The 25,301-nt window shown below is 37.8% G+C and overlaps 1 non-coding gene across 1 annotated transcript; it reads right to left on the bottom strand.

Annotated features, from left to right (window-relative positions):
* Positions 1-23,134: 23,134 nt before the first annotated feature.
* On the bottom strand, positions 23,135-23,241 carry LOC122737454. The gene has a single exon (XR_006354288.1). It is a non-coding gene; the product is annotated as a U6 spliceosomal RNA (small nuclear RNA).
* Between the last annotated feature and the right edge of the window lie 2,060 nt (positions 23,242-25,301).

The following is a 25,301-nucleotide window of genomic DNA, read 5'->3' as shown; positions in this document are numbered from 1 at the left end:
ATTTTACAGATGAGGAAACTGAGGTAAACAGGAAGAAGTGACTTCCACAACTCATAAGGCAAGATTTGAAATCATATCTTCCTGACTTCAGGCCTAGCACTCTATCCGCAGCATCCCCTAGCTGACAAGAATCAAATTGGGTTAAAATCCTGATTCTATATACTTAACTTTATTTTGACCTTGGACAAGTCATCTTGGGACTTTAAAAGCAGAAGGTTGAAGTAGATGAACTTATATGTCCACTCCAGCCCTAAGACTATACTTTTATGCTCCTACAAGTTCTGTAACCAGACATTCAAGGCCTTTTACAGGACACCTTTCCAACCCCATTTTATAGAATCCTTTATTCCCACCTGGGCAACCGCCTAACTGGACTTCTTGATGGAATCCCATCCTGTCCTGTATTTTCCTTTTGCACCTTTGTTCTCACAGCTTTTTCCACCCCCCAACGGAGCACTGAAAGATCATAAATCCATAGAAGTCATTTAGACCAAGATCCTGATTTTACAGATGAGAAAAACAAATGTCAGAGAAGTCGAGCAACTTACCAAAGAGTTTGTTGTTTGATTGTTGTCCTTCATGCTTTAAGAGGACCAAAATGACATCACTATGCTGGAGTCAAAGTACCGTGTGTCCAACTGTGGCTGATCAGACCAATATGAGCTCAGAAGGCTCTACCACAAGTCAGGCACAAATAGTCCATATGAACATTTGGGGTAGATATGTCTAAATTTGCACATCTCAATTTTTTTGAGCTACTGCATTTCTGCTTTCCCTCATAAAGCACAGCTCCTTCTTTGATGAGGGCACACCATGCCGGGATGTCCTGTGCCAGTATCTCCCATGTCTTACAATCAATTTCAAAATTCTTCAGAGAAAGCTTGAGAATGTCCTTGTATCTCTTCTGCTGACCTCCATGTGAGCGCTTGACTTGTAAATCAGAAAAAAAAACCAAGGAATTACTCTTTTTTAAAATTTCTTTCTGAGACAGAAATGCTGTGTGATATGATTAATACTTTGTTTTAACCGAACCAAAAGTATCAGCAACAGATACCAAGATCTGATAATAAATTATAAAAACTGCTATCAAATGCAGCATTTAAGAAAATTCAACTCAAGAAAAGTAAAACCAAGTACAGTGTAATGAACACCAATACCCAGAAGTAAAAGACGGGTTAATTTATTTTGAGAAAATGATCTGCACACAGTAGACCCTCAAAAAATATAATTAGATGATTAATGGAAACCCATTTTACATTAGGACCAACAATCTCCAGTGATACTGATTGTTTTAGAGCTGAGGAACAGCCCCAACTTGGATAGATATGACCATTAAAGTACATTATTATTCTTAAAGAGTCAATCTTCCACCATGTTATTGACTCAGTGATAGTCAGGAAGGAAGTCTTATATTCGTTTATTACTTTTAACACGCATAAGGGAAGTACTTTGATATTCCCAAGGCAGTCAAACCTGGCACCTTCTCATGAAGATCAGCACAAGGGACCCAAGAATTGCATCAGTATAAAAACCATTGTGGAAAAGCAAGGGACCTGAAAAGTTCCCCAAAAGAACCCGAGGGCATCTCTCTCTCTATTTCCACACTGGCAACTTCTCAATTTTAGCCATGTGATCAAGATTAGCCTCCCCAAACTCTTTCTGATATAGCCAAACCTGGAATTACTGGAGTTTTCTGAACAGTGGGGGATATTTCCAAAGTAGTGGTTAGTGTTTAAGTCTTGAATTAGTTCTTATAATGGAGTAAGTGTCTTGTTGAGGCAATGTAGTTGTGGAAAGCTCCTTGGCATTTCATAACACACCTTCCAAATTAAATGGAAGTCTCAGCATTGTCTCTGGCTATAAAAGTATCACATCTTGGCAGAGGCTTTCAATGACTGCCATTCTTTCACAATTCTTGCTCTCCTTAATGTTTTTTTAAGACACCTCTGCCCATAAATGCAATACAAACAAGCTGCCTTGTGAATCATAAGGCTAGAACACACGCTAAGTGCATGTAATAATCTTTATGTAATTTGCTCCTTAGTCATTGTCTAGGCCCATTATGTAAATATGCAGCAGGAATTTCTTTGAAAATAAGGGCCTTTATAAAAACTACCGTTGTAAATAGGCTCTCTCAATGAAGAGTTTCACAATGACACTGGCTTAATAGGACTTCAAAATTCTAAAAAAATAGAAATATATTTACTTTCAAGTTAAGACTGTGAATTTTTAAGCAGGATTTCCCCAGGTCTTAAGAGTGTTTAGAGTAATGTGCTTAGAAAGCCATTGTGCCCCACAAACACATACTTGTTTACTCTAGTAATCCATGTTTTATGGGTCTATGAGATAGTGCCAAAGTAACTCATCAGTGGTCAGCTCTGCATGGAAATGGAAAACAGGAAGAGTCAGGAAATGGAATACTGATTTAGAAAAAACAAATCCCTGTTTTAGGCTTCTCAGCTGCATATTCTTACAGAGATTACTAATCCACAGATAAAAGTGCTACATCAAAATACCCCCAAAGAATTAAACAACTTATACAGAGAATATTTACAGAAGCATTTTTTGAGGAAACAAAACATTGGAAACAAAGTAGGTTCCCATCAATTAAAAGATGACAATGATGGTAGTATATAAATAGAATAGAATAGTATTATGGCATTTGAAAATATAGCTTTAAAGAATTCAGAGAAACTTGGGGACACTTCCTTGAACTAATGAATAGTGAAGTAAGCAGAATGAGGAGACAATGTATAAATAGTGCTTATAATAATCTAAACGTAAGCAACAATAAAAGGCATCCAAAATCTTATTCTTCGTAATGACTAATCTCTGTCCCAAAGAAGAAATGGTGCAACATAAATCCCTCTTCTTGGAAGAGAAGTGGAAGACAATGGAAGGAGTACATTTCAGTCTATCAAACACACATGGTCATTATATTATCTGGTTTACTAAAATGCTTTTCTTTCTTTTTTTGTGGGGCAATGAGGGTTAAGTGACTTGCCCAGTATCACACAGCTAGTAAGTATGAAGTGTCTGAGTCTGGATTTGAACTAGGTCCTTCTGAATCCAGAGATGGTGCTTTATCACTGTGCCACTTTGCTGCCTCCATGCTTTTCTTTCTTACAAGGGAGAGATCAATGGGGTGACTACATGTTGAGAAACAATAGTAATAAAAAGGCATCAACTAAACTGAAAAAATACTGTCCAGGGACATACATTTCCTGTTTCTGTACCTTATCCCCATGCCTGGAATGCTCACCCTCCTCACCTTTACTCTTGGAATCCCTAACTTGTAAAAGGCTCAGCCCACATGAAACATCCTACAGGAGTCTTTTCCTGATCTCCCCAGTTGTTGGACTTCATCCCAATTCCCTTTGTATATACTTATCTATATTCGTGTTGTGTTTGCATCACTCTTTTCCCCCATAGTAGAATGTAAGCTCAAGGGGCAGAGACTTGTTTTTTTTTCCAGTGTGTTCCTGTTGCCAAGTACAGTGCCTTGCACTAGCAGGCACTTATAAATTCTTGATTTGAGTTATATTGGAAAAAAAGAAAATATACTGTCCAAAATGTCCCCTCACTTTAAGATGCCAATGCAATTTAATTAGTCAAACCACACACAATGAGCCCTTCCTCTAACCTCTGGAATTTTGTTTGTGGACTTGAAATTTAAAGTCACCACCCTACATAGAAATGTTCCATGTTAGCATTTTCTCTAGTATTAAAACAGGTTTATACCTCAGAAGTTTACTATAAAAATCAGAATCTTTCTAAAAGATCTTTGAAGGGCTTGAAAACAGAAACTATTAGAATCAACATTCTGCAAATTACATTCAATATATAATACGAACTTTACCATAAGACACAAATGGCCTGTTACTGAACTCAATCATCTCAAGCAATTGAATTTGGCTAAAATTACCTCTCACATATTTGATTGACCTCCAAAGTATAGCTGGGCTTGTTCTTCCTTTTGTACTCCAAATGTTCCATCTATGTCGACAACAAAATGTCTGGCCCTCTAAAGAAAGAATGCCTTAGGGGTGGTAGGAGATTTGTTAGCATTAGAAAAAAACTTATGGTCAACAGTTCTGCACTTGCAAAAAATTTAGAGATTCCATGTCTTAGTCGTTTTTGCAAATTATGTCAGTTTAGCAATATTTCACTTGATCAAAAGCTTGGCTCTCCCATTGAGACTTCCTGAAATGTATCAGTACACACACTTAGGCACACAATGTACACGATTACGAAGCTCAATGATGGAAGGCAAGACAAGATGGACATTTAAGCAAATGCCATATTAACCGTGTTTACGAACTCACTTTCCAAAGTAAGGGGAATGTTGTTTTTTAATTTTGAGGAGTACCAAACTTTGGTTCAATTTGATACAACCAATATTTATACTATGTGTACTTACTAAGTGTAAGACACTGTTCAAATGCAAAAGGAATACAAAGGCAAAAACAAAATTGTCCCTGCCATAAAGGAAACTGAAATCATGAGAGTATATTGATCAGGAAAGGAAGTGGGCTTGTCAATGTAGCAAAAGAAAGGAAGAACCAATGGACAACTTTCATGCTCCACTGATAACCATGCAACATGAAGAGGATTCTAGGGCAAGGATTCTTAACTTTGTGTATGTCCATGGGCCCCTTTTGATAGTTGAAGACTATGGGATCTTCCAAAATAATATTTTCTAAATTCATAATTGAAGGTTAGTTTCACATAGAGGTTAGTGAAAATAAAGATGTAACTTTTACCTCTAAGTTCATAGAGCCCTGAAACTATCAACAGGTTAAGAATTCCTGATTTAATGAAAATAACCCCCAAAGACACAGGTACACCCTTTTTAAGGTGGTATTTGGGAAGACGTGGGACCATGAGTGGCACAGAATTCAAAGGCATAGATGGGTTGTGACCTACAACCGTGTGATATGATGATATCACGACCCATGGAGTGTAATGATTATTGTTTTAAAATCAAACTCGCTTTTGCCTCAATCAGAAGCGAGATACTCAGTGAGTCATTGTGAAAATGATTTTATCAAATAAAATTTGAACCCAGAAAAGCTATCCCAACAATTAGAAGACAATACTTTCAGAATTAATGAACGAAACCCAATTTTAAAACTAAGATCTTTTCAACTAAAATGCCAAAAAATTATTTTAACATGTTGTCAGAGAGCCCTAAAACCTTAAGAGAGTATAGAGAAATTTCAAATGAAGTTTCTAATTTAAAATTTCCCCCACAAAAAAAATTACATATTAAGAGCCTGCTGTGCATAAGACACTGTGTTAGGCATTGGGGGCACAAATTATTTTTTATACAGTTCCTGCTGTCAAAGAGCTTTCTATTTAGAATGTAAGCTCTTTGAGAGTAGGAATTATTTTTGCCTTTCTTTGTATCCCCCAATTCTTAGAACAAAGTCAGCCTCATCGTAAGAGATTAAGGAATCCTAAGTGATTGACTAATTGCTCATTAAAAGGCAGATGACATATACACTTAGTAAGTTACAGTACAAGGGTTTAATATTACAGATACACAAGAGAGATCTAGTCACAATATTCTAGAAAGACTTGAGGAAATGAGTTGTTGCTGACCCTATGGCTTAGGTCTGTCATAGTCCCAGCAGCTTATAGCACAGTATAAGGGACTTCTTTGATATGAGGGAAACACACAAGATTCTCTAGAACTGCCCCACAGAAGGGTCTCTTGTTCTCCTTCCATCAACACATTTAAATTCAGAGTGTAAGAGCCAATTTGAGGGGCAGCTAGGTGGTGCAGTGGACAGAGCACCAGCCCTGGATTCAGGAGGACCTGAGTTCAAATCCAGCCTCAGGCACTTAACACTTACTAGCTGTGTGAACCTGGGCAAGTCACTTAACCCCAATTGCCTCACCAAAAAAAAAAAAAAAAAAGAGCCAATTTGAGAAATACCAGTGCAGAGACCTGATCTCCCTCAGCTTTTGTAGGCCATATTCAGACAACATACAAACAGAAGAGAAACCAACATCCTCCTTAGAGTTTTCAACAGGATCTGCCACCCTCCTGTCCCCACAGCAACACTGCTCTGCCTCTCTCATTTTGGTAACAAGCATTTACTAGTTCAAACATCACTTGGAAAAGCTTTCTACTTATCCCTTTCTTAATTGCTGTCATCAAGAACCTACTTCCTTTGTTGAAGAAAATCTTATTTCAGAGAAGCATATTCAAAACTATGGTATTTGGGGCAGCTAGGTTGTGTAGTGGATAAAGCACCGGCTCTGAATTCAGGAAGACCTGAGTTCAAATCTGGCCTCAGACACTTGACACTTACTAACTGTGTGACCCTGGGCAGGTCCCCCATTGCCCTGCAAAAAGAAAACAAACAATCAAAACTATGGTATTCAACAGCTAGGGACAAATCGAAGGAGAAAGAAGGATTTATATAGTGCTTACTATGGACCAGGCCTTGTGTGCCAAGCACTTTACAAATATTACTTCATTTTATCCTCACAAGAAACCTGTAACATAGGTGCTCTTATTATTTCTACATTAGAGTTGAGGAAACTGAGGTAGACAGTGGTTAAGTAATATGCCCAGGGTTACACAGTATCTGAGACCATATTTAAACTCAGATTTTTCTGACTCCAGGTCCAGAGTTCTATCCACTGTGCCACCTAGGTGTCGCTTACCTGGAGTCACAGGACTGGAATTCAAACCCCAACTTCACTATTTACTAGAGTTTCTTCTTATTTATTATAAATTATTATTTTAGCTCTGATGACTCAATGATCTAACCATACACAGATAACTGACTCAAGAATCATCCCATGTTTGTAATGCCATTTCCTGTCTACTAAAATGTAGTTGATTTCATCCTTGGAGATATTATTGGATGCCAACAATGTCCAGTTCCTACTCTTTTTCTGAAAAAATGTTCATGATATAGAGATTTCTGTTTAAGTCTTTGGTCTCTCTCATTTCTTCCCCCTAAACCATACTTCCTCATATATTTCTCCCCAAATTCACCTTTCCCCATTCTTTTTTTTTTTTGCAGGGCAATGAAGGTTAAGTGACTTGCCCAGGGTCACACAACTAGTAAGTGTCAAGTGTCTGAGGCTCTGAATCCAAGGCCAGTGCTTTATCCACTGTGCCACCTAATTGCCCCATCCATTCCCCACTCTTGCCTTGAAGTCACCAAATATCAGAGAATATGTTGATCTAATTAGAAGGACTTATTATTATTCCCCATTGAGAAATGGTCAAAAGATAGTGACAGGCAGTTTTCAGATAAAGAAATCAAAGTACCTATTACCATATTTTAAAAAATGCTTCTAAACCATTATTGATTAGAGAAATGCAAATTAAAATAACTTACCACCTCACATTATCAGATTGGCAAATACGACAAAAAGGAAAATAATAATATTGGAGAAGGCTGTGGAAAGTTTGGAACACTAATGCATTGTTGGTAGGAGTTGTGAACTGATCCAACGATTCTGGAGAGCAATTTTGGAACTATGCCCAAAGGGCTATGGACTGTGCATATTCCTTTGACCCAGTAAATATCAGCTATTAGGTCTGTATCCCAAAGAGATCATAGAAAAGGAGGAAACGGACCACATGTACAAAAATATTTATAGCAGCTCTCTTTGTGGTGGGAAAGAATTGGAAATCACGGGAATGCCCATCATTTGGGGAGTGACTGAACAATTTGTGGTATATGAATGTAATGGAGTACTATTGTGCTGTAAGAAATGATGAGCAGGCAGATTTCAGAAAAACTTGGAAAGACATGAGTGGACTGATGCTGAGTGAACTGAGCAGAACCAGGAGAACGTTGTACACAGTAACAGCAACATTGTATGATCAGCAGTAATAGATTTGGCTCTTCTTAGCAGTGCAAGTATCCAAGATAATTCCCAATAACACATGATGAAAAATGTTCTCCACATCCGAAAAAAGAACCTTGAGGAATTCTGATTGCAGATTGAACCATACTGTTTTCTACTTTTTGGTTGCTTTTTTTTTTTTCTTTTTTGAGGTTTTTTTCCCTTGTGTTCTGATTCTTCTTTCACAACATGACTAATACAGAAATATGTTTGATGTGATTGTATATATATATATATACATATATATACATATATGTTTGTATATATAACCTATATCAAATTGCTTTCTGTCTTGGGGAGGGGGGAGGGAAGGGAGGGAAGGAGAAAAATTTAGAACTAAAAATCTTATGAAATTAAATGTTGAGGGGGCAACTAGGTGGTGACGTGGATAAAGCACCAGCCCTGGATTCAGGAGGACCTGAGTTCAAATCTGACTTCAGACATTTTGACACTTACTAGCTGTGACCCTGGACAAGTCATTTAACTCTCATTGCCCAGCCAAAAAAAAATTTATAAAAGAAAGGACTTATCAGGTTCTTCATAGAATTTCTCTTCTGTTCTCTCCCCCACAATCAATGTTGGTGCGTAAGTTCAATTATTTTCATGTTGGTCTTCTTTTGTAAATATTTATCATTAGTACTGCAACAGGTCACGAGCAAATATCCTATGAAATAATACAATAAAATTCTATGATAAAAATTCACTCTGCCAGTTCTTTTCCTTTGACTCATCAAAGGTGAGTCCCCTGTTAGTCATCTTTCCATTCATTTCATTTGATCCTTACAACCACCCCTGTGAAGTAGGTGCTATTATCATCCTAAATTTTACAGTTGAGGCAAACTAGAGGCAAACAGAGGTTTAAATGACTTGCTTAGGGTCACACAGCTAGTAAGTATGAGGATGGATTTGAACTTCAAGTCATCCTGACTCCAGGCCCAGAGCTCAATCTCCTGTGAGACTTAGCTGCCCTATAATAAGAATGTCAAGATTGTAATGAATGCTTTAGCTCCCCCAGCAATATGCCCCACTACTGGTCATTGGACAGAGATTTCACATTTAGAGTACCAATAATAAATTAAAATCTAAAAATTATTTTTAAAATCCTTAGAACCCTCTGCCCCTTTCTATATCAGTGCTGCTCCTATCACTGCAGAAGCAGATGGGCCCCTACCATACAACTAAGGGCTATTTAAAATTTTTCTTTGCTCTTGTAATTGCTGTGATTCAAAAAGATTCATCCCCAGGTTACCAGACTCTTGGTATGTGTCTCTCTGTGGTTAGAGCTATGCCAGTCCTCAGGGAAATTGGCCTCAGTTTGTTCCTTGGGCCATTCTAAATACCTTACCAATATGGGAGAACCTGACAAAACTTATATTCCATTGTCCCTGGCAGGCTTCAAGACCCATGGGGACTTGTCTGCCATATGAAGTCTCAGATCCTGTTGCTGTTGCTGTTGTTTTTAAATCTAGATCTATGATTTGGGTTTCATAGGAATAAAATGCATAAGCAAAGAAATCCAATTGGCATCTGACCCTCAATCTGTGTCTTGCAGTCACATCTTTAACCCGAAGGAGGGAAAAGGTGTACGTATGATGAAGAAAAATAACACTCTTATCAATCATTTGTAAGCTATCTACTTGCACATATATTCACATAGCAATTGTGTACAAATGCTTTAAATTCAAATGCTTAATGAATATTTGTGTTAGGTTATTAGTGATGAAAGAGTGAAAAATTGTTGTAAATGGAGACTTTCAGCCTAGTCATTGAAAAAATAACTAATATATGTCACATATTTATAGACACTTGGCCATTCATGGTAGAAATTTACACATTTGACAAGGTCACAATCTAATTTGAGCTGGGAAATACTTAACTAGAGTAGGGGTCAGCAAACCTATGCGCTCAGTTCAGTCCACCATCTGCTTTATATGGGCCTGTGAGCTAAGAATGGCTTTTAAATTTTTGTATTTAAATATACAGAAGCAGCTCTATAAAAAAAGAAGGGGGGGCAGAGAGATGGTGCAGTGGATAGAGCACCAGCCCTGGAGTCAGGAGTACCTGAGTTCAAATCCAGCCTCAGACACTTAAACACTTACTAGCTGTGTGACCCTGGCAAGTACACTTAACCCCAATTGCCTCACTTAAAAAAAAAAAAAAAGAAGGGGCATATACAAGTAGGCAACCTGCAGTTTTCTGACCCCTAAATAGAGCGGATATTAACAACTACTCAAGGAAGGTGTTTCAGACAAGGAAAAAACAGGGAAGAGGGGAAGGAGGAGGTTCAAATTTTATTTAAAAGTCCAGAAAGTAGATTTCTTAGTAATTATAATGGGAACAATAGCACACCAAGGCCCCGTGTTGTTGGAAATGAGTAACAATAACAGTGATCATGCTTCTTCCAACCTATATGACTTTCCTGAAACTTTGCTACAGTTCTGAGGCTCTACAGGAATCTTTTTGTACAAAGATGGGAAATAATGATCTTCAGCAATGGTGTCAAACTCAAATAGAAATGGGTCCACTGAACCACAATTAAGGATCTTCACAGGCTGCAGCTTGACTTTTTTTTTTAAATTAATTCCTCAACACATAAAAATCAGATAGGAACTATATTTTAATAGGGATCCCACCTCACTGGTGCCACTCACCATTTCCATGTTTGACGTCTCTGATCTGGAGCAGTTACTTAAATTTTTTTGACACCTTTTGGAAGTCTTGTAGAAGCTTATGACCTTATCTTCAGAATAATGTTTGTAAACGCATGGATTTATGCAGCAAAGTAAAATATATAGGTTTACAAGGGAATCCACTAATATTAAATACTGTTATCAAAAAACCCTTTTAAAAATGTTCACAGAGACAAGATTAAGAACCCCTGATCTAGAGAATCAATAATGCCTGGGGACTAAAACTAATCGATCGATCAACAAGTGTTTTTGAGTGCTCATCTTGGACTGAGTTCTGTTGGTCATTCAGAAGTAAATGCCCAAGGATTTTACAGTCTAGTTGAGGAGACAGAATAATACATTTACTTTGTGTGACTTTGGGGAAGTAATATGTAGTTGCTGACCCTTGATAGAGCAGTAATTAAGAACTGATCAAAGAAGGGTGTTCAGACCAAAAAAAAAAAAAGGAGAGGAAGATTCATATTTTATTTTAAATGGCCAGAAAACAAATTTCTTCGTAGGTACAAAGGAAGCAATAGAAAACTGACCACAAGTTAGAAATGAATAATAATGACAATCTATGTGACTTCCCTAAAACCTTGCTACATTTGTGAGGCTCTGGCAAAGCACTTTGTAAAAAGGTTGAAAATAATGACCTTCAGTAGTGGTGTGAGACTCTGGACCTCGGTTTCCTCATGTATAAAATAGAAGGGGTGAGGTTAGGATTGTATTAGATGATCATTGTTTCCTTCTAGCTCTAAATCCATGAGCCTTTGAAATGATAGGGAACAATACAGACTTAAAGGGTTTATAATTAAAGGATAAATTGTGCAATACTGATTATAAATGCTATTCAGAGAGGAAGGTTAAATGAAGACGCTAAGAGTTAGGAAGAGACAAATATAAAGAGTGGGGTTTGAGCTGAGACTTAAACGATGGGTAATATCTGGCTAAGGAGAAGAGGGAGAGGGGAGAACATTCCATGTAAGGGGCCCAGAAGTTTACAGTAGAAAGAAAACTTTAGGGGGCAGCTAAGTGGCGCCAGCCCTGGATTCAGGAGGACCTGAGTTCAAATCTAACCTCAGGACACTTGACACTTACTAGCTGTGGGGCCTGGGCAAGTCATTTAACCCTCATTGCCCTGTGAACGAAAAAAAGAAAGAAAATTGGATTTGAAATCAAAGGACCTGGGATTGAACCTGTCCTCTATCTTTTAGTAGCTGTGTCATTCATCTTGGACAAGCTGCTTGGGCTTTAGTTTCCTCATTTATACATAAAGATAATAATACTTCTATTACCTATGTCAAGTTGTGAGGATCAAATGAGGAAATGTATTTAAATTCTTGTGAAATGGTAAGTCTTTTTTGTAATATCAACCGTTAACTTAAGGACACATGGACATAATGTGGATGCTAGAACACTGAAGAGATTGATGTCACTAGAATGAAGACAGCAGAAAGGTGAAGAGCAGTTGGGGATGTAGGGTGGATCTACATAACAGAAGAATCTAAGGAAACAGATTTACATGAGTGATAGGAAATAGGGCATCACTTAAAGGTTTTTTGGCTGGGGCTGGGGGGTAGGGAAAGGGTGACATGCCACTCCCTGCCCCCACCAAGCAGTTCACAGAAGACCAATCTAACAGTAATGTTAGCAGAATGGATTGATCATCACCCTGATCCAGGGCCTCACTACCTCATGCCTGGATTACTACAACTGCTTCCTAGAACGTGACATGTTCCTACTCAAAAGGCTTAACTCACATCATACAGCAGTGTGTCTGTCTGATCCACTGGCAAGGTGGATCCAACAAATTGTATAACAACAGATTTGGCATTAAACTGCAGTAAAATAGTTCTTTGATAATCCTGATTGTTAATTACCTTTGCCTCCCATAATTTAAACACTTTGTTCATCTCTACCACTGATTGGCTCTGTAACCTCTGGCAAATAATTTGACCTCTACATTTCAATTTCCTCGTCTGAAGAATAAAGATGATACCCACTGCCCCATTTGGAGGATTATGAGAATTAGCATGCTGAAAGTCCAAGGAGGGTTCTAGAAGGGTGGTAATCAGTATTCTATCCAAACAAAGACCAGAATGTCTATATCTCATCACCTATCTTTATCATTCAGGGCTTGGTTTATTCTGGAATTTCTTCTGTTCAGTTGTCAAGCAGTTGATGATGCTGCTGACCACACCACTGTTCCTCTCTTCAGGAACCAGTCTGGATGCAAAACTAGGATTCCTCATTTGCTTCTTCCTTATTGAAATTGACATCAATCCACATGTCTGGACATTCTCTCTATGTCTCTGAGTCTTTCTGCTTCCAATTCAATTTGACAAATATTTATCAAGTACTTAAGATGCATAGGCCTTGCACAACTTCAAAGGGCTTAATAAAAATCAACTATTATCAGAGTCATAAACAGCAATTTTAGTGCCCAGGGCAAGAAAATTGAAAAACACTTATAAATGAACTTTTTTAAGAGAAATTAGGTATTGGGAGTCTGGCAGGGGTGGGGAGGAGAGAAAAGAAACCTCTTGACAGGAAAAACAAGGTGCCATGAATGGATAGAACTGAGGATATCATTCCATTGTGAAATATAGTCCCCTGGAACACCAGTCTCATAGTTAGAGACCCCAAGATATTGAGATTTTCAAGGAAGGATATAGAGTGTGGTGAGAAGGAGTTGGACATGATCTGGAGAAAACATGCTATCATCGTAGCTTCCCACTTTAATTATTACTACTAAAAGGTATTTTGTCAGTTTTTATTTGTCTACATGCTAGAGTACAGACATGCTATCAGAGTCCTCTAACCTTCACAGTGCCCTGGAGCAAAGCCCAAGTACATATTTCTAGTTAAAGCTCTGAGGATATTTATTGATAATCATAGAAAATAAGGCTTTTAATAATCATTTACATTTTATAATTTTATAACTTCTGTTGTAATTATATTATATATTAAATAAAGTTTAATTTATACTAATTAATTTACTTTTAATCATTTGTTTTAATAATGTAAATAATTCATCCAATAATAAAGCAAATATTTTCTCATCTAAAATTATACCCAGCTAAAGTTCTGTACAACTCAAGATAACTTTTTATTTTTGCCTTCCTATTGTACTTATCATTCTCCCCCATATTAGAGAGAAACAAGTTACCAGACTAGGAGTCAGGAGAGATCTATGTTCAAACACTTACTAGGCATGTAACAATGAGAAAATCATTTAATCTCTTTGAACCTTAGTTCGTTATTCTTTTTGTAAAGTGTCAACAATGGGACATAGCTCTTGCTTTTTTTGTGAAGCTCAAATGAGATGATATATGGCAGGTGCTACATAAATATCAATTCTATCTCTCCATTAGCATATGCCTTGAGGCTAGTTAAAGATTAATAATGTTTTTTTTTTTTCAGCAGAAAGCTATGGATGCTCCCATCACATTGGGTAGATCACATGTGGTGAAATTAAGTGAGACTATGTACAAAAGTCATACACAGATGGGCAGGCATGGATAGTTTATAATCTTCATCATTGAAGGAATACCCATGTCAATGACATCACCAGTCCCTGGAGTATTAGCATATTTAAAGCTCTATTAAACCCACACCCAAGTTACATTAAGCAAGGAAATATACCAGAAGTAGAACATGCTATATCCATTATTTTCTTGAGTTTACATTTCATTATCCAAAAAGGTAAAGGAACCACATAAATGTTGGAAATGTTGGCCAGATTTAGAAACCATCAAGCAGGGAGGCCACAATCCCTTCCTTCCACCAGCAAGACATATAGTCACCAAATTGTAAGCTTCTGTTGCTAGGGACAACCTAGCCAAAGTTCTTGAGACAATAAAATTTTGCGATTCAAGACTCATGAAAAAGTTCTGCTCTGAGACTTGTCTCATAGCAGGCATGGTTCAAGTCAAAAATGTGACAAAATCTTTTAGTGTACGTCTGCCCATGTTTATCCCAGATGGATACATAAGACTTCCTAATGAGTGGAATATCTAGGGCTCATTAAAAATAATAACTCCTATTTACTAATAGCACTTAAAGGTCTACAAAGAACTTTTCTCACCACCACCCCATAAGGTAAGGTAGTAAAATATTATTATTTCCATTTTACAGATGGAGAAACTGCAGTTGAGAAAAGATTCGTCAAGTCACATAGTAAGGTAAGGGAAGGACTAAGACTTGAACCAAAATCCTCTGATTCCACATACTCCACTACCATCTGCTTCATAAGTGAAACTAGCTTTTTCTGTATCTTACCTTCTCACATGGTCCAAATATCAGCCAGCTAATGAGGCCAATTAACATCAGCTAGAACGCTAATGGGAAAAGGCTAAGACAACTACAGGTAATATATGCATAATACATCCTAGCCAAATGTGTTACATTTTTCACCCCCTCCTCCCTAACTCTAAAGTGGGATCAAGATATCTAGGCACCCAACTCCCACCAATTGTAGTCCCTTCAGTGTAGGGGTGTAGTCCTCTGAATCACAGTTCTGTTATATCACTGCTAGCATCATTAGCTTTTATAAAGAAATAGTAACTTCAAGCAATGCCATAATGATTGCAATGCAATATTATTGTACTATAAAAAATGACAAGCAGATGGTTTTCAGAGAGGCCTAGAAAAACTTATATGAACTGATATATAATGAAGTAAGCAAAACCAGGAGAGTGTTATACACAGTGACAGCAAGATTGTTGAATGAAGATTGTGAATGAACTTAACTATTGTCAGCAATGCAATTAACCCAGGACCAATTCCAAGACTAACAATGAAGCATACTATCACCTCCAAAATAGAACTGATATTAATTGAATACAGACTATAGCGTACTACTGTTCACTTTCTTTCATTTTTTTTCCTATTTTATTTGAGCTTTCTTGTACAAAATGACTAATGTGGTGATGGTTTACATTAAAAAAGAAATAGTTACTTCAAAAGAAAATCACAAATTTACAAATTTACTCCTCCAACCACATGAGAGGCATAATCCCAGTCTCTGGGAAGGAGAAGAGATTAGGTTCATAGTTTAGTTCAGTTCCTAGGGATCATAATCCCAGTTCCAAATCCACAAATCCCACTTATGCTCAATTACGGGCATGCTGGCTTCTCAGGGCTTTCATGGTGGGCTGGCCACTGCACCTTCCTGCCTACAATCCCAGCTCCAATGCCCAAACTCACAGGGCACATGGGGATCACCTATGGCACCTGAAAGTGAGGACAAACTACAGAGAACAGAAACAATCACCCCAGGCCCATTCCTTGGAGCTGGAGCTGAGGTAAGAGAGGGAGAAAGGGGCAGGGGAACACCTCCCCTTTCACCATTTCAGTTCATGGTATCTGTTATGAATGAAGTGGAATCTTTACCCTCTGGACATATCCAAAAAGAGAAGCAGGAAGAGAATGGCAGAAAAAGAATGTGATTGGCTAAGTTTCCCCAGTTTTAAAGATGCAGACAGTCAATGAAAGGAGGCCATCTCCACCAACATGGTAGGAGATGCAGAGGTCTCCATGTTAAGGCAATCTAGACGTGCTCCAAAGGCACTTCGAGAGCATCTCCACATTAGGAGTATTGTGCATTCTCAAACACATGCCTGGGTTATGATTATGGTTTTTACCAGGATTTTCTGGAAATAAGATCCTTCCTCTAATAGTAGATAGGCTGGAAGGAAGCAATGTTGTCTAGTGGTCTGACACTGGCATTGGAGTCAGGAAGACCTGGGCTGAGGTCAAGTTTGAATAGGTAACCCTGAGAAATTCACTGGAACCACCCATTGTTTGCAAGAGTAGAAACTGAGGTAAGTTGATTTTGTAAGCGGGCATTTCATTGTGTTGAGTTCCCCAATATCATGAAATTCCAGATCCGTCAAAAAAAAAGACTGGATCACATTGGAAATGGATGACTTTAGACAGATGAGTCCAAAATAATTCATCAAAGACATATATGACCAGAGGTTGGCTAGTCAAGTGACAAGAGTAAAATGATAACAACAGTAATGTGTCACTTGGGTGACACTCAGGTGAGCTAGAGCCTTGGTCCTTGTGCACAAGATGTACAAGCAGATATAGACAAGACACAAAGAGGAATGAGAAGACATGTGCGGCTGGAGCAATATCCTAAGGCCCTGCCCTATGTAGGCTGGACTAGTTTTCCCCTTAAAAGGTATAGTTAAATATCTCAGAGGACTAAAGATTTGGGTTGTGATCCTAGCTTCCTAGTGCCCTAAATACAACATCCAGAGTAACAAGTAAACTCCTGGGTCCTTCTACAAGCTTTTGACAACAAATCATCATGTTCAACTCAGAGACAGGGAAGTTGTATCCAACTGAATTAAACTTTATTCTTGCTGAATATCATTCCCTCAGTATCTCCCAGAATTCTATAAGGGTATGATTTCATTTCAGTCTCGAACCTGAGTTCAAACTGTTCTCAGGCAGGGTAGCCTACTTATTATATCATAGAGAGGTTGTAGCCTATACTATTTCAGGAAGCAAAGTAGATGGATCTATTGATAAATACAATTCATTTCTATAGTATGTCTGGTTTATACAAAAGAGCAGACGTGTCAAACTCACAACTAGCCGGCCATAAGGAACAGCAAAATTCCTGAGTGAGACCTGAACTAGATAAAAACACAATTGGGAAATGTTTAACAAAATAAATAAAACTGCAATACAACATAAATAATGTTAATATGTGATTTTTCTAAGTCAATATAGATGAGGCAGGGATTTGTTTTCTATTTGAGCTTGACAACCCTGCTTTATAGCATTGTTTTATTTAAACCTCACAGCAGCCCTGTAAGGTAGGGAATACGTGTGGTGGTAGTGGTAGTGGTGGTGGTAGTGGTAGTGGTGGTGGTGGTGGTAGTGGTAGTAGTAGCAGCAACAGCAGCAAACAAGAATAGGCAGCAGTAGTAGTAGTAGTACCAGCAGCCGCAGCAGTAGTAGTCATAGTCGTAGTAGTAGTAGTAGTAGAAGAAGTAATTATATATATAATTCCATTATATGTTTTTATTGGTCTTTTTTTAACATTACTATAGTTTCTGCTAGTATCCTTCCAGCTCTCCATCCTAAAGAGCCATCCCATATGATGAATAGTATATTAATGGCAAAAAAGAGGGAAAAGCAGCATAACTAATCAATATATTAAAAAGTCTAAAAATATGTGCAATATGTAGCACCTGTTGACCTCTCACCTCTACAAAGGGATAAGCTGGGAATGTCTTTTCATATCTTTTTTTGAATCAATTTTTCTTTCAAGAAATTACTTTTTAAAAAAATTTTTGGCAGGGCAATGAGCATTAAGTGATTTGCCCAAGGTCACAGAACTAGTAAGTGTCAAGTGTCTGAGGCCGGATTTGAACTCAGGTCCTCCTGAATCCAGGGCTGGTGCTTTATGCACTGTGCCACCTAGCTGCCCATCATATCTTTTTTGAGCAATTTTTTATAGACTATTATCCATAGTCACATAGTTCAAATAAGAGTCAGATTTTGAACCCAAATTCCTCCAGATTTAACCCATTAGCAATCCCTCAGACCATATTATTTCAGCCAGACTCCACCTACTTTCACCCTTGTTCATGAGCAAAGTAGTTTGTAAATTTCCAAATAGAAACCGTGGAGAGATTGTAAAGTAGCCCCTTCTGCATGACACAAAAACTAAAGAAAGGGAAACTACATTTCCTGTGGCTGAGCAGGATCATTCGAGGTCAAAATCTCCAAAAAGCTTCCTTCTCACCCCATCTTCCTGCATGCTCCATTGTAAAAATAGTTTGCACCTGGAGACAGAATTGTTCTTACAAATTGTAGCAGCAGTCAGTTAATTGGAAGAGCAAGTATCTAGATATGTGGGCACGAAGTCAAATGCAGATGTGGTTCATTTGCGTGCAATGATAATTATTATTTAAATAGCATGTGGCTTGAATCGATTATTTATTCCAAAAATCTTGCACATTTTATAGAAAATGAACCAGGCAGAAAGAAATTAAGTAACTGATCTAGGTTAACAGCAGTCCACATCATATTTCTGTTCTGCTTCTTTAAGGTCTGGGCATACACAGTGTACCTTTTCTGGAAGGGGAGAAGAGAGGAAGTGCCCTGAAGAGACTTGGCATGGAGGAATTCTGGGAAGGAGTAAGAGCCCCACTCTTACTATTTACCAGTTGTGTGACCTTGGGCAAGTCGCTTAATCTCTGAGCCTCAGTTTTTTCCTCCATAAAAAATGAAAGGTTTGAACTAAATGGCCTCTCAGGCTCCTTCAGTTCTTTGGCATGGTGGCAGAATTTCAAGTGGGATGCTAGAAAAAGCAAAGGTTTCTCTCTGGCTATACCAAATAGATCTAAGCTAGGGTTTTCCATTCTATAAGATATCTACTCTTATCCTCTCTCTCTCTTCACTAACTTCTAATGCACTTTAATAAATAATTAAAAACCTAAACTCTTGCTGAATTTATCAGTAATTTTAGCCAGCTTCCCCCCAAAACTGGGGGCGGGGCGCAGGTTAGGACCCACATTAGATTTTAAACATCACAGTTTGACTGACCACGAAGAGGAAAGCTGAACCTCGATCTTCTAATCATCCGTTTGGGTAAGAAACTTTCCCCTAGCCTGTCCCTTTAAATTCCAAAGTACTGTTGCTAAGTACTGGCTGTTTTCCCTTTAAATTTTAAATGGATTTTTAAATTTCCTAAGTACTCCTTTTCTAACTTTAGCCTGGCTAATCAAGCAGGGGAAAAAGGTCATGTTGACACTTGGTCAGTTTGAATTTAATGATTTTTTTTTATTCTTATTCTTAGTTTTGCTGGGCTTTTTTATGTGGTATGGAAAGTTCTGAATGTCATGAAGGAGATTAGAATGAGTATTATTCCCCAGGATTCCCCATTAGGAAAGCTACTCATGGATTGGTATAAGGGAAAACTTATAGCAAAAACAACCATGGCCAGGGGAAAGCTTATAGAACTGTGTTTTATGTGGCATAAAGCATTACAGAAAGAATGGCCCAAACATGGGTCATTTAATCCCCAAACATTCAAGTATTTGCCAAGAATCCTATGCCAAAGTCCACATGAACATTCACTTTATTGGAAAATCTGGTTCTGAGTGAGCAGGGATTAAGGATCCAGGCCCCAGCTTAAATCTGAGCCTGTTTCTCAGACTGAAATGCCAAATGACCCAACTCAATCCAAGCCTGAGTTTCAATGCAAGGCCTCTCAGACCGAAACTCCAAATGCCCTAACTCCTATTATCTCTCCCTCTATTTCCTCTATGCCAACCAAACAAATAAATAAGAAAAGAAATGATTCACCTGTAGAGGAGACAGAGAAGATCAAAATTTTTCCCCTTCAAGAAATCCTCACCCATGATCAAAAAGGTGCTATACAAAAGCTCAGACAATACATACCTTTTGCACCCAAAGATTTGATTTCATGGAAACAAAATATTCCTAAATTTGATGAAGATCCCACAGCAGTTATCAGCCAGTTTAGGGCAATTTTTAGAGAATATCATCCACTTGGAATGATGTTACTGATCTCATAGAAATAATATTATCCAGGGGAAAGAGATGATATAATAATTGAAGCAAAGTCCTTAGAAACATCAGGAAAAGTTGCTATTGGATGACCTTTAGAAGACCCTGACTGGGACCCCAACATCCCTGAGCCTTTTGATAGGAAGCAGGAAGCAAGGGAAACTTTGTTGAAGGCACTGGAATCCTGTGCTAGAAAACCTGATAACTGGTAAAAAAATTTTACATACAGTTCAAAAACCTAATGAGAGACCTAATAGATTCTATGAAAGACTGTGTAAGCATGTCAGACAATATGCTAGACTAGACCCATTAGATTCTAGAAATACCCATGTTATCTGTTCTCGTTTTATATACCAGTCCTTACCAGAAATAAAGAAATATTTTGAAAGGCAGTGTCCAGGTTGGAATACCTTGAGCCCTGACAAACTTAAAGAAATAGCAACATATTATTTATGAAGGAAATGAGAGGGAAGAAAAGAGCAGACAGAGAAAAAGAGACCTCTTTTCATCCAAGGCTTTGGTGTGGTAGCAGAACTTCACATGGGCTGCTAGGAAAAGCAAGGGTTTCTCTCTGGCTATACCAAATAGATCTAAGCTAGAGTTTTCCATTCTATATCTGCTCTTATCCTCTCTCTCTTCACTAACTTCTAATAAACTTTAATAAATACTTAAAAGCCTAAACCCTTGCTGAATTTATCAGTAAATTTTAGCTAGTTTCCCCCAAAAAAACTGGGGGGCAGGTTAGGACACCCATTAGATTTTAAACATCACAGTTCTAAATCTTATGAAGATGGGGAGGAAATTATGGATTCATACAAGAATGGATCATTAGAGTTAGAAGAGATTTTCTTAAAGAAATCATCTAAAGAAATAAAGAAATTCTTCTAATCCAACTCCTTCATTTTATAGATGAAGAAATAGAGTCCCAAAGGAATCAAGTAACTTGCCCTAGATCCTACACTTACTAATCAGCAGAATTGGGGCTCACAAATCAGGTCACAAAATCACAGACTATCCAAGACATGAAAAAGCCTTTTGGAAAGTGTCCTTGTTATTAACAAAGGCATTGCTATATTCTTAAGACTAAAGCAAGGATTTTTAAAAAAGACACTCAACACACAATGTTGATGATACTGTGTACAATGTTCATGCAAGTCCATCCAGGTTTATCTGAACTCCTCCTGCTCATCATTTCTTACAGCACAACAGAAATCCATTACATTCATATACCACAACTTGTTCAGCCATTCCCCAACTGATGGGCAACCCCTCAATTTCCAATTCCTTACCACCACAAAAAGAGCAGCTATAAATATTTTTGTACATGTGGGTCCTTTTCCCTTTTTATGATCTCTTTGATCAACTGTGATGGACGAGATTCTTCTCACCAATGCAATGGTACAGGAGAGTTCCAGGGGACTCATGATGGAAGGGGATCTCCAAATCCAGAAAAAAAAAACTGTGGAATATAGATGCTGATGGAACCATACTATGTCTTTTATTTATGGTGCTGTTGTTTTTCTATTTTGAGGTTTTTCTTCAATGCTCTGATTCTTCTCTTATAACATGACTAATGCAGAAATGTGTTTAATATTATATATATAAACACCTATATCAGATTACCTGCTGTCATGGGGAGGGAGGGAGAAAAATCCGAAATTGGAAAGCTTGTATAAACAAATGTTGAGAACTGTCTTTACATGTAACTGGAAAAAAAATACTTTTATCAAGAAAAAAAGACACTCAAAACAAGAATTCTATATAGCAGTTCTGTAAATAGATGGAGAAAATTTGACAACCCACAGATTTATTTATTTTTAACCAACCTGCTACAGGTATGCCTAGAGAATAATTGGTTAGGGTGTGGCTAAATGCTGAAGGGGACTAACCTCATGCTTATTCACAGCTAGATTATTCTTCATTTAAAGCTAGTGTGCTCCCTGTGTTCTCCACCCATGTTAAGCAACATTTGAAAGAATGTCGATTATCCCCACAAGCTGGTGAAATGTTTTGGAGTATGCTGGTGGAGAGAGAATAAACCAAGGGTTCAGTTTGGCTCCTGTTTCAGGATTACTAATCAGCATAATAGAGATTGGTTTTAAAAAGCAAGAGGGAGGCAGCTAGGTGGCACAGTGAAGAGAGCACTGGCCCTGAATTCAGGAGTACCTGAATTCCTGAGTTCAAATCCGGCCTTAGACACTTAACACTTACTAGCTGTGTGACCCTGGGCAAGTCACTTAACCCCAATTGCCTCACTAAAAAAAAAAAAAAGGCAAGAGGCACCTTGGTATATCAGAGAAAAGGCTGGCTGTGTATAGAAATGTATGGAATCAGGAAGAACTAAGACCTGGTAATTCTGAGCACATCATTTAATCTCTCCTTGACTAGACAACTCTCTAAGATTCTTAATTGCAGAAAGGTTGCAGATCCATAAGGGTACTGGGAGGGATTGGGGGATGCAGGCAGCTAGCTGACACATTGGATAGAGCCTTGAAATCAGGAAGACATCTTCATGAGTTCAAATCTGGCCTACTTGTGTGACCCTTGGGCTTAATACTTAGCCCTGTTTGCTTCAGTTTCCTCATCTGTAAAATGAGCTGGAGAAGGAAATGGCAAGCCACTCTGGCATCTTTTTCACTAAAACCCCAAATGGGGTCACAAAAAGTAGGCTGCCACTGAAAAACAACTGAACAACAGTGAGGGTACAGGGGGTTCTCCCATAAGGGAGCTCCCTATATTTGTTTTTCTTTTCTATTTAAGTTGTTCTTTATTTCTTTTTCTTTTTTTTTTACATACAAGGTATTTTATTTTTTCCATTACATGTAAAGATAGTTCTCAACTTTTGTTTATACAAGCTTTACAATTTCAGATTTTTCTCCCTCCCTCCCCTCCCCTAGACAGCAGATAATCTGATATAGGTTATATCTATATATCTATATACATATACATATATATATACACAAATATATACATATACACATAATAACATTAATCCTATTTCTGCATTAATCCTGTTACAAGAGAAAAAAAATATGGAACGCTTCACGAATTTGCGTGTCATCCTTGCGCAGGGGCCATGCTAATCTTCTTTGTATCTTTCCAATTTTAGTATATGTGCTGCCGAAGCGAGCACTCCCTATATTTGTTAAATCATGAGCTGGGATCCCAAATGGGAATGTATCATGGTAAAGTGGAGTCTTTTGTCTTTGGATAAAAAGGTTAATGCTGAGAAAATACCTATTATGTAAAAGTATTTATCATTCACATTATTTATAATTAGTTCATATTATTTAGGGGAGTAATCTGTGATTTCTTCATCTTAAGGAACTCCTACCAACATTTCCAACAGGTTCAGTCACCTAACAGAGAACTCCTAATGGATTAGTTGGGGCATGAGAAGTAAATGACTTGCTGATGGTCCCATAAAAAAAAAAGTACATATGGCAGGATTTGAACCCAGGTCTTCCTAACTCTACACAGAGCACTCTACTTATGATCTCACTCAGAATAAAAATAGAAGGTAAATCTGAAGTACTACAAATGGTCTTTTAAGGATAGCAGTAAAAAGCTGTTCCAGTATATCCACTAGCAGGTTCTTCCTGTGGGAATGAGCATGATCAGGCCACAAACTCAGGCATATAAAGATACAACTTTCCCCCTGGTGCTGAAGCAACAAGAGATAGACTGAGTGTGCTTTCATGATGGCCCAAGGAAGACTCTGAAACTTGAAAATCAGGTGGGGATCATCCCCACCTGATAGAGATGTAGGGGAATTGCTAATGCATATGTAATTGTATGTAGTTTATATAAAAATATACACAGAGTACCTTGTGTATAGGTACAATATATGTATACATATATACATGTGTGGATATATTGTGTTATGTATATATGCGTTATGTATGTATAGATACAGCAATATATACATACATAAAGCTCATAAATGTATAATACATGCATGTGTATATATATACACAAATACATTTATACACACACATATATATATATAGACTGCGTACACACACATACACATGTTTTTATCATTTCATTGGTAAAGGAAACTACTGGATGGGGAAACTCTCTAGCAAATATAGTCTGGCACCTTTTCTGCAACTTAAAATCACATAATATGCAATTATTAATATAATATGATATACCATACCATATCATGCCATGCCATGTGATATGATATATAATATAACACAGCATAACATATGATGTATAATTATATATAATATATACATGCATGCATACAGGTATATTGTGTATATACATATACACATTCACTGGTGCACGTGCAGGTACATGTGTACATACAAACACAAATATACATGTGTCTATACATACAGATGTTAGCATTCCTTTCCCCTCCCCTGAACTGAGAGGTCCACAGAGCACCTCTGCCCCAGTAAACTAATCCCCGGAGTACAGTTTGCAGTTGTTGAAGTTGTTGACTTGTTTATATTTCTGCATGTCTATATAATTACAGACACACAGCACACTGCTGCAGCTTGTCTTATGCCCACTGATAATCCCATTAAACATTCTGTAAAGCTATTTAAAGAAGCCAAAATAGTCTGTCACTTAAAGAAAGGCCCTGTTGCCCTGCTCCATGACCAAAGTAAATAGTCTAGACCATTAATGAGGATGAGAACATGTCCATCCAGGCAAATTGTATCTAAATCCCTTGATTCCTACTAGGCAAAACTTCTTTGGGAGAGTCACTATTTTAGTAACCTCAGAGATCAGACTGCAGTCTACACTAAAGAAATCCCCTGCCAATTTACCTTACCTCTGGAGCCTGGGAGACATAATGCCACTTGGCTTCACACTACCTGGGTAGTGCCCTTAGCAGCTCCTTGAGAAGATTACATCCCCTTCCTCCGCACCTCAAATTCAACACAGAAAAATCATGGGAAAGTATTAGTTTTAAATAAGACAGAAATGGCTTACCAGAGTCACCAGAAACATGCAGATGATACTTTGTTGTCATGACAAAGATGCCCTGAATGGGTACAGATATTTCATTCAATGCTTCAGTTATCAAAAAGAAATAAAGACCTTTAAATCTGGAGTCTACATACATATTTGCTAGACAGAAATAGTCTCTTTCCCTCCTGTAAACCTTTGCACCTCACTCATCTAGCCAAAATGTATTGCATTAATTTCACTGGGAAATATTTTACCTGGGGT

This window comes from Dromiciops gliroides, chromosome 1 (genome assembly GCF_019393635.1).
Source record: "Dromiciops gliroides isolate mDroGli1 chromosome 1, mDroGli1.pri, whole genome shotgun sequence".
Taxonomy (NCBI): Eukaryota; Metazoa; Chordata; class Mammalia; order Microbiotheria; family Microbiotheriidae; genus Dromiciops; species Dromiciops gliroides.
The sequence above is the reverse complement of the archived record's forward strand: the minus strand, read 5'-3'. Positions and strand labels throughout refer to the sequence as shown.